The following is a 10,967-nucleotide window of genomic DNA, read 5'->3' on the forward strand; positions in this document are numbered from 1 at the left end:
CTATCTACTCCCACCTCCTTCCTCCTATGTGCTGCCTACACTCTCTCTCCCAATCTCTCTCTTCCCGCCTCCCTTCTCTCTCTCTCTCTTCCTGACACGCAAAATTTTCCTACTCCCAAGTAGTTACGTCGATTCACGGGTGCAGGCACATTCAATAACCTCCCAACCAACCTCGGTGGTAGCAAGCTCTCAATCCCAAAAAAAATTACGTAAAAGCTTTCAGCTTGCTTATTCCCAACGAGCCCCAAAACTCCCTAGATGGATCTAGTTGTTGGAAAGGTCACCTCCCCATCTGTAAGCCCCCAAATGAGGAGAGCGTGGGGGAGGGAGACCTAGGGCAGGATGTGCCCAAAGAGAGATTACCTGGATGTGTGGATTTGGGACAGATCTGGAGCATTCATGGTTGGTGGGGTATCCCAAGGATGAAAGGCTGCATCAGGAGCAGCTCATGTGCAGGAAGATGGCGGGGACACAGTGTCTTGGATCAGGCCTGGCATGAGGCACTCAGTGGACTGCAGCAGGACCTATGAAAGGCGTGCTGACATCAGCATGTGTACGGAGCAGGGCACAAAGCTGTACGGATCTGTACGGGCTGCTGCAGGGCAGTGTACGGAAGAGGTACGGCTAGGACAAGGCGCCGGCAAAGGGCTGCAGCAAGGCGCAGTATAGTGGGGGTCTATGGGCAGGTCTATGGCTTGCAAGCAGGGCTGGCAGGTGGCAGGACAGCGGCAAAGGAGCTGGACCCTGCATGGAACAAAGGGCCAGCAAAGGGCCCTTATATAGGGCTGGTTGGGCTGAGCCAACCAGGTCGGTTGGGCCAGCCAACCTGGTCTGTCCAGTCGGCCCAGTCAGGGCAGACTGGTCGGTATTTTTGCCAGGCCTTAGGGCCTATAAAAGGAGAGGCTTGTGGCCTCATTTCATATCCAGCAGCCAGCAATCCAGGAGGCAGAAAGGAGCAGCAGGAAGCCACCCTCTGGACCTATATCCAGGAGGTGAGAGGGTGCTTGAAGGGCTGCAGACTTAGCCAGGAAGGGCTGGACCTTGGCTGTCTTCTAGGGCAGCAAGGTGCTGAGATCATCATCACTTGGAGCAGCAGTTCAGGGAGCAGAGGGAGCAGCAGATCAGCCACTTGTGGGTCTCTATCCAGAAGGAGACAAGAGATCTGTAGAGCTGCAGACCTAGCTCAGAGTGCTGCCCACCTAGGCTGGTGCAAAGACAGCAAGGTGGAAGGGATCTGGACGGAAAGTCTACAGAAGCTTGAGGTGGAGCACGCGGGCTCGAGTCTAGAGATAGCCAGCAGATAGGAGAAGGACCTTGTGGTAAGATCAGAGGACCACATCATTGGTGGGACTCTGGATCTGTCTCTTTTGTATTGTGTCCATAGTTGTGGATGGAGATATATATTTTGGGTGTTTCTCTATCTGGTTGGTTCATTGTCTATTGATGAGTCTGCACACCTATTGTATGCACATAAGTAAAGAAGTTTGTGATTCCACACCCACACCACACTGTGTGAGCTCTTAAGCATTACTATAAGTCTTCCGCTGCATGTACCCTCTGTTGGGCACATTGATACCTCGGGCTATGGTGGAGCTGCTTCCGGGTTTTCGGTGCTTGCTCCGTGCTAGAAGTTGCTCTTCATGATTGTATGTCTTGTGTGTAATGAAGAGGGGGAAAGGGCCATTTAGAGGCCCTTTAGAGGCCTTTTAGGTGGGAAATGTGGAGGGACTATATAAGTCCCCATCACCCCTCATTGTACACTTTTTGGATGTGACATCTAATCCTATCTACTCCCACCTCCTTCCTCCTATGTACTGCCTACACTCTCTCTCCCAATCTCTCTCTTCCCGCCTCCCTTCTCTCTCTCTCTCTCTTCCTGACACGCGAAATTTTCCTTGCTCCCAAGTAGTTACGTCGATTCACGGGTAGGCACATTCAATAACCTCCCAACCAACCTCGGTGGTAGCAAGCTCTCAATCCCAAAAAAAATTACGTAAAAGCTTTCAGCTTGCTTATTCCCAACGAGCCCCAAAACTCCCTAGATGGATCTAGTATGCCACATGTCTCCAAATTAGGGTCTTTCCTTAATGCATCATTCACCCCTCTCTTGGAATATCATTGAATCCATTTGCCCCTAGGCATATTTTATGCATTTAAGTCCCTTAGCCTTAGATCCACCTAGTCTAGTGCCATGTCACCCTCACCAAGGACCTTGACCTTTATTCCTTTTTTATCATTTACATGAAGCCCAAACAAATATAATACAAACACTGATCCTTTAAAGGAAAATGTCGACTGACCCTTCCGAGGTCATGTTACCTCAACTTGAGCGTAACACTTCCTCTCCGTCTCCCCCCTTTCCTCAATTCTCACTCCTTCTCCCCCTTCCTCTCTCTCCCTCCTCCAATCTGCCCTGCCTCTTTCATTGCATCGTACTCTTGTGAAGAGTGTTTTTCAGTTGTATTCCAGTTCCCCAAAGTAAAGTAAATTTCCCTACACATTCGGGGGGGGGGGGGGGGGGGGGGGCGGGGGGGGCTTAAAGGGTACAGGGACCCATTGGGTTGTCGACCCTCTCTTTCTCTCTCTCTCTCCCCCCTCCCCCTCCCCTTCAATGGTGTGATGAAGTATCTCCCATAAAGGTTTAAAGAAAGTCTCGCTGTTATTACACGAACATTGCATGTAGCATGTTACATGGCGGTGGCCCGAAACAAGGCCTTGATGAGGAATTCTGGATTCCAGCAATCTACACACCTAGTGTGCGAAAGAATAAGCAGCTATGAGAACACCTAGTAGTGATCTGAAGTAGGACCTTGCTGCCCGAGCCAATGACGACCCCGTAAAGGGCTCCAAATTGAAGCATACAAATTTAATCATCTGCCAATGCGTGTGGTGTAAGAGAAGAAGGACACTGCCTTGGAACGCCAAATTCTGGCCAGACTCTTTTATATATAAGAATTTTAAAATTTTATCTCATCAGAGCAGCAAAGGCTATCTGGTAACTTGCCTGTAGGGTTCATAAGACAATGCACACTGCAATCCTCTGAGACAACCTTCCTGGAAGCGTCTTTCTAAAATCCTTTCTTGCAGTTATCTTATTAATTTGGATGTAGATCTCTAATACAATCTGCAATCAATAGTCGACACAAACCAGCACTTCAAGAGTGCTACTACTAAGCTTCTAGGTTTCTCAGGGTGTGGGATTTTCTTCTCTTCACATTGCCTTGGACTATGAATTGTCCTAGATCTTTTTGACACTAAATAAGCTGGATGGATCATCCATGTGTTACAGCATCATCATAATCACAATCAATGCTAAGTTGCCGCAGAGCAAAAATCGTATACATTCTAGGGCTTTGAAAAAGGGTCTGTAAAGAAACTCTTGAACCTATTATCTACCACTTCTGTACTTTCTCAAGATCCTTAACATCTTTGCACTATTAGCACCATGTGATGGTTAGTCTGACTTTTCTTTTTGTGGATGATAGTGGTTGATGTATGGAAGGTGTGTGATTCTGGTGCCTTGCACAACTCACTACAGACATAAGATTTCAACAAACCAAGGCTCTGCCGTCAAAGAGATATTGCAGCCCACTTCTACTGATCAACCATGCAGAGTAAAGTTTCCACAGAGCAATGGCAGCCTATAAAGCACAACCCTCATGTCATTTTTGGCTTGGTAACAAAAATATGGTGCAAAGGATTGACAAGACGACTTTGGGCAGACATGGAACCACAATTTTTAAGTTTCCATGTGTGGCTTGTCTTAGAGTAGGATCCCAAGCAATGCCTGGGAAGTGATATGTATGGCTCAGTCCCAGGCCCAATAAGTTAGGTTACATATGATTAAGCACATACTTCTACTCTTGCCATACTCATACAGAAAGAATTGTCCAGACACTCTAAAGACTCACAACTTTGAGGGGATGTTTAAAGTTTTGCTGGAGTGCATGTAGTGTCGACCATTCTTTTGTTAGAAGGATGGTGTCTAAAGTGGCTGCTCCAAAATAGCACAGATGTTTTCACTGGAGATGGATTGAAGTAGGACATTGCTCCCTTTAGTCTTCTATCAATCTTAGCACTATCCTCTGTTGGAGTCATTTTAGTAAGGTTCATGAGATGCCCAGTCTGCAAATGTCTACAGGAGAAAGGATGCCACTTTTTTGTAATCGATTACAGCAGCATCTTTTCCTATTAGACTGTGTCTGGCCTCGCAAAACCACTTAATTCTGCCAACTTCGGTCAAGTGTAGCTTTCCCACACACAACATATTAGCATTGTTTTCAGATTGTCTGTTTTCACCTCTCTTGCCAGAAAGTATTGAGAATCCTTTTCTCCTCCAAGAACAACTCCATTTTCCATGAGTGGAATTGTCCGTGCAGGTTGTAGTCCTTTACACTGGTCGAGTGATTAGTTGTTCAAAATAATGAAAGCCAAGCAACATAGCTGTAAAGTGATTGGAAGTTCTTTGCAGGTTGCTTGTGAAGCCTCTTTTACACTTTTCAAATAAAACATTTTCTCGTTCTTCCCAACTATGAGATCAGACCGTACAGCAAATCTGTCCTACTGCAAATGGCGATTGTTAGCTGCCAGCTTGTTATTTGCCTATTATTGTCAACCTTCGAGTGCAAAATGCTACAGTCTACACGTCCTTGAGCTTTGCTCTTTACTTTACGTTGTCCTCTTATGAGAGACTGCTACAGCGTTAAATAAAACCCTTACGCCTGTTTCCTGCGTATAATTCTGGCAGTCACCCCCCTTCCTAAGCCATCAAAACAGATTGAACCTTGGTAATTGTCCAACTAATGCAAGCTTATCCTCCCGGATAAACTCACTGACTTTGCTGCTTTTCCTGATGTGGTTGCTTTGCCCCTGTAATTTCGTCGTTCATAAAGCCCACGACACAAGTAGCCTCCAATGCGTCACCTCGTACCATCTGGCACTTCTTCAGATTACAATAAGATTGCTAGAAGATTACATCAGTATGATTTCCTTTTAAGTTGTTTAATTCCCCAAAAGTGGCTCCAAAAGTGGCGGTCCAATAGGGGATTTATTGAGCTTCCTTACATACTTCTTTAAGGAGCTTCTCGTTCATCCAATTAAGTACAGAATCCTATAATCATTTTGATTTTCGGCTGGTTCAAAGGACGCAAGTTTCGCTACTGAGCAGAAACAGGCAGGTGTAAACAAAGGAACGAAGTTCCTGCCAGTCTGTTTTGGAAGTAAAGTCAGAGCGTAGGCTCGAATGACGATATCAATTGTTCAATTTCAACAACGCGTAACGATAAGTAAGATCGTCTGGCCCACAATATCTCAAAGCACCAGAGTGAATTGCAAAGCCAAGCAAAAATGGAAAGGGCGATTACCTCAGCGTTTCCAACCTCATCCGTCTAAGCGAGAATGCGATGCAACTGTACAGATTTGGCACGCTGGGTAAAACTCAATTGTCGGCGGAGCGCAATATAATCCTTCCAATCGGCACTGGAACACGAGCAATCGAAGGGACAACGAACAACAACAATATCTCCATCTGGATAGTCAAACGATCGATATGTCATCGAGGCCTGAGTATTGGGCAGAGGAAGGCCTGCTGTGACGAGGCAGGAAGAGTCTCATACAAAGGTAGAAGGAAATCTTAGAGCTTGAGATCAGAGCAAACCGTGACGATGTAGGAGCGAGAACGAAACAATACTCTCTCAGGTACGCCCCTTCGCTCCTGTTGGAAATTGTTATTAAACTGGTCGTTCTACCGTTCAATCCGGTCCAAAGCAATCTAATCACTTCGTCATTTATCACGAGGAAGAGTGGCGTGCACTTCATGGATATACAGGCCACAGAAGGCTACGGTTTTGCGGACATCCCAACGATTGTAACCCCCGACGCACCACCAGCAGATTTGGCTCCCGTCGGCCAAGAACACAGCAGCAGCAATTTGCAAGCAGAAGAAACTTCCGACTCTCCAAACTGCAAGAATCTATCGGTTCTGAAGCCCTTGCTGTAGATATATTCGTGGAAAAGGTTCCCCCGATAGAAAATTACTCAAGCAACGGTGGCGATACGTGAGCCTTCCAAAAGCAGCATGCGGAAGCGTGCTTGAGTACGCAAGAGGAAGAAAACCCAATGAATCGCAAGGCTTTTCGATCGAGCAAGCTGGGGCTAAAACGGAATGATTAGCGGTTGCTCCTGTTCGGAAGGTGGAAACAGGGTGCAAAAGCTCCGGAAAGTTGCGTCTGAGCAGCGATTAGCAAGAAAAGACAGAAACGGAGCAAATGAGCGTCGTCCAAAAAAAAAAATTTTCGTTCTGTCTATTTGTGTCAGCATCGAGCAGGGCCTGCATCCGCCATCGCCATTCTCGACTTGTGGTTCGCAAGCACAATCCGTTACTATCTCCACAATAATGCAAAGACACGTTCACAACAACGGCCTCCACTAGATGCTCTGAATCCGATCTCGCAAAGACAAAATAGCTGATTTGGAAAAACGCACACAATCTAAAACCTGTTTTTCCCCGTTCAGCTCTCTTTGCTTGCCTCAAATCGAAACCGACGAGAGTCCGTCTCGCAGTAAAGACGAGAGCAACGCAAATCTCCGTAACCTTTCAAGGAAGGAGTCATGGCTGCGCCGGACCTCCTCCTTTCCTGCTCGAAGGCCGAATCTACCTCTTCACTCATTTCAACCGTATTCAGCGTCTCTTATAGCTCGGTTCACTGTACCCGGCATACATCGCCGCCTTGTGTCTGCAACCGCAAAGATTTTGGAATCCTGCTACTACAGTTTCATGCTCAAGATGCACGCGACCAAGTTCAAACAACCGATACGATTCGATCGATACACTCGAAAATGCAACCTGCAGCCATTCAGAATTGATGATAGAGAGTTCGTTTGTTGGCTCGCTGCAGCGATCAGGGGATGTTGCCAGGTCGCTGAGCTATGCCGATCGGATGTTCGGATGCAAACTGTGGACGAAAGCGCTTCCACGATATCTGATTTTTGTATGGCTCGGCTCCAACGCGCGGATTCGCGGAATGCTGGGGACTGGGAATGCAAAAATGTAGCGGACGGTACACTTAATCGAGTCTGTGTGTATGCAAGCATGGCGTGCATGCCTGAAGCCAGTCATTAAATTCGTGAATTTAATCCTGCAACAAAACGGTGCGATTGTACTCAGCCAGATTCATGAGCAGATGGAGATGCTTTGAATTCAATGTCTCTCTTTCAAACCAGAAAGTATCACGATTCACCGATTTCAGAAATTCACAAACACGTGATTGAGAAGTGATGACAGTTCGTATATAGCTCGAAAGAAATTTAACTAATGCGGAGATTCTCTCCGATGTTGCGATTGTTGGTAGAAATGCTTTTACAGGAGTTGAGGTATAGCACAGGACCTTTCGGATGGGATTGATATTAGGTTTAATTTTTTTTTAAGCCATATAGCTTACCTAATAAGCATGAGATGGATGTTTAGGAGCCCAACGAATAGCCCAAATATTCCCCCCACACGAGATAGAGTTTCCTGAAAATCCTGGGCTGATTCAATACATTGTGGGCACTCCGGGGAGTGAATACTTGGAAGATGATGATATGCCCAGGATAGTACTTCTAATGCTAATACTTTGCCTTCTCAAAATCAAGATTTTTCAAGGGGTGGGACGCTTGCTTTTAAACCAAGCATGCTTCTCTGGGTGTTGAAGCATTGAACCTCTATCACCCGGCTCGGGATTTGGTGAAATTCCTCATTTCTCAAGCTTAAATGATCACATTGAGTCCTTCCGAACCTATTATTTCTCAATGCATTTTTCAGATGGAAACAAACATTCTTGAGCCTTGGGAAGGCCCCAACATGCTGCCACAGTCTAAGTAAAATAAAGAGAATTCCCAGGGCAAAGGGCAATCCCAATAGGAAGAAGGGAGTCATGGTGCCAGAGAACAGCTGCAGCAACTCCGAGGAGCAGACATAAAACCGCGTAGGGTTGTTCGCTAACCGAAGAAGCACCCTCCCCCCTGTGCCCGAATCGACCGGCTGCATGGCGCTCCTACGCCTAGCTGCAAAAGCCCTCAACCCCTCGAGATCTGCCCTCTCTTGAGCCTCATCTTGGGTGAGCATCGCAAAAGTCGCAGCAACGGCATCTGTTGTTGTGGGACGGATTGAGTATAGTACCCCCGCGTCTGTGCCAAGCAAGGAAAGTAATCTTCCATGGGAGTATGCCAGCCGGCTCACATACTCGGCTATCTGCCCTGAGTGGTAAGAAGTAATGAAGGAGGGGGTTATGCCTTTTGTTTCCACAATTACGTTTTGCGTGAACGTTGGCAGTGTCCCTCCCCAAGCCTAGCGGTAGCGTATTGTTGAGGGCTTCGCCCAGGCATCCGACTGCAATCAGATCCGCGAGCGCGGGACACAGCACTTGGGCTTTAAAGGCAATTCTTTGCTTGAATATTTGCTTCGCCCAACTTATTATTTCGGGCCTGTTCATCGAAGACTCAGAAGACCGAACTATTGCACTGAGTAGGAGATCTGCCCAATCTTCTCCCCTTTCAGGGTGGTTACCGCTTGGGAGAATGCCTCTCCCTCCTAAGGGCACCCCCCGTACAGCCACTTCATTAAAGTTATTCCAATCATTACGCAAAATGTAGTGAGCGTCCTCTAAGGGGACATTTCCAAATCGTTCGATCACAAGGGCCTGCTCATTCACCATTTCCCTAATAAAGGAAAGCTAGGCTTTTGGCCGGCTAGCTCTCTATGCTTGAGCATTGCTAGATGCGTTACGTTGCTAAGGGGGGAAAGATTGTGGGGCCTCTAGGGGTTCAGGTTGGTGCAACTAGACACTTGGCGGGCCATAAGATATACACGCCGTTATGATGGCATTCATACTCTTGGGAATGTAGGAAGGGCCCGTTAACTTTAAGCTTATCATAAATGTGTTTCCCGTCACAATTATTAACAGAAGATTTCATTTCAAAGCGTTTCGTTGTCGGAGGATTAGATGCGTTTCCAATACCAAGTGTGGCTTCCGTTAAGGCCATGGGAGCCGCTCCTCGTAGTTTTCCAAAACAATACATGATGGGAATGTTTGGATTTTGAATCCGGGCCACGATACTAGGGGGTGCGGGAGCAAGGTTCAAACCTACATGTTTAGGTCATGAGCCTAACAAGTTAGTCGATTACTCTATCCCACGCGATTGATCTCGAATTTCCGAATCGATTGAATTCGTTAGGATCGAAGCGGAAAGCGCAAACTTGAATTATTATTATTCTTCTTCTTCCACAGAAGCACTCTCAAGTTTCTTTTTAATCAGTTCGTGTTAGCTTCAGCCTCACCGAACCTGCCCTAAGGGGATAAAGCTCTTTGGCTGGGGCTCAAGGATGCAGGCTCCTTCGCTTTTGCCCGCTGCCCTTCCCTCCCCATTTTAGTTATCCCCTCAACGGGAGAACAACGAGGGGTAGGTGGCCCTCTAGGCCAAGGAAAGCGCTAATAAATGCTTTACCCAGTACCTGTAGGCACTCTACCCATTTCACCTAGGTGGGAAGCCGAGAGGGTCCCAACGGCAAGGACACCTCCCAAGCCAAAAGCCCCCGGGGTTTAACCTGGAAAGTGCTTATCAGCCCTTCGTCCCGAACCCACGGGGGCCCGAAAGGAGAGATTAAAGCTGAAAGCCGGGTTTGTGCTGATAAGCACACTTCCTCCCGACCTCGGAGAGAATGCGATAGCATTAAAGGTACTGAGTTGGCTAGAGGGGTTCCCCAACGTGTCAGAAAAGGGGGGCCGAAGGCTCAAAGGCTCTCTTTATACTGTTTTTAAGAAGGCCCGGGAAAACGCCAAGCGTTGGATGCGTCGAGACCCACTTTCGGCCTCCTCTCAAAATCACCTTTTACCGAAATGGCGCTGTGAATTTCTGAAATCGGTGAATCGTGATACTTTCTGGTTTGAAAGAGAGCCATTGAATTCAAATCATCTCCATCTGCTCATGAATCTGGCTTGCAGCCTTGCAGAAATTAGAATCGTGACAAAAACTATATCGCAAATCCTCTTTCTTCCAACTCGTTTGCAAAGTTCAAACTTCAAACCTGCCAGAAGCACGCACGACGACGGCTCTTCTCTCCACGCTCTCGAGCATTAAACATTTCGCTTTCCTGCCGACAACGGGTCCTGTCCGTTTTCCATGCGTTTAATTCTTTCTTTAACGGAGAGCATGATCCATTTGTCCACACGAAGTCGTTCGGATTCGTTTCCGCAGTTCACGAGGGACGGCTCGTCTCCCCAAATTCTCCAGAAATTGTGCATGAAACTTGAAAGTGTTGCATCTGTGCAGAAATCTACGGTGACAGACATCGTTTCATGCTACAATGATTTTCTGTGAGATTGTTGCGAATGTCGTCGCCAACAATCTCACAGAAACCATTGCAGCAATCTGGCTCAGAAATCTCACTGAAATTGCAGCAGAATCCCATCGCTAGAAAGAGCTGAATACAGCGAATGGTTGGCCCATGGCCATTCTACTCATAGAATATCCGTCAGCAAGCCTTTCCCTCTGAAAATTCTCAAAGTACATAGGGCATTATGTCATGGCGTAGGGAATCGGCACCGGGAGCGGATTCCCGAGAGGAAAATCGGGACACACAGTGACCGGCCATAGGTTGGTAGCCGGTTGTCCCAGTTTTTCGATCGAGAAGGGCGATCGACGTCAATTCGTGGCCGTCGACGGCTTAGGGGAGCGAAACACGTGGTCCTCGGAGCTATACATGGCGGTGCCTCTGCAGAGGTACAAGTGGCAGGTGGCGACAATCCTCGAAGGTACACGTGGCGAAACAACTCGACCGAGGGGAACACGTGGTTGGCCTCAGTGCAACAGGCAGAATACGTGGCGGCCGTCGGAGGTCAAGGAAGGCAAAACATGAGGCTAAAGAGGTAGGTCATTGGAACACGTGTCAGCATATTATTGGTGGAGGACATAGTGGAGGTTGTACGTGT

The 10,967-nt window shown here is 47.4% G+C and overlaps 1 protein-coding gene across 1 annotated transcript in view; it reads right to left on the reverse strand.

Annotated features, from left to right (window-relative positions):
• LOC147885789 (BTB/POZ and TAZ domain-containing protein 3-like) overlaps positions 1–7,050 on the reverse strand; it is a 56,253-nt gene extending 49,203 nt beyond the window's left edge. Inside the window, exons 1-2 of the mRNA XM_087396409.1 lie at positions 5,657–7,050; positions 5,364–5,527 (exon numbers count right to left, since the gene is read on the reverse strand). The gene's annotated coding sequence lies outside the window, so the exon portion shown is untranslated. The remainder of the gene's footprint in view (positions 1–5,363; positions 5,528–5,656) is intronic.
• Positions 7,051–10,967: the final 3,917 nt, after the last annotated feature.

Source organism: Dipteris shenzhenensis, chromosome 25, assembly GCF_047967505.1.
Source record: "Dipteris shenzhenensis isolate YYH24624 ecotype China chromosome 25, Dip_SZ_1.0, whole genome shotgun sequence".
NCBI lineage: Eukaryota > Viridiplantae > Streptophyta > Polypodiopsida > Gleicheniales > Dipteridaceae > Dipteris > Dipteris shenzhenensis.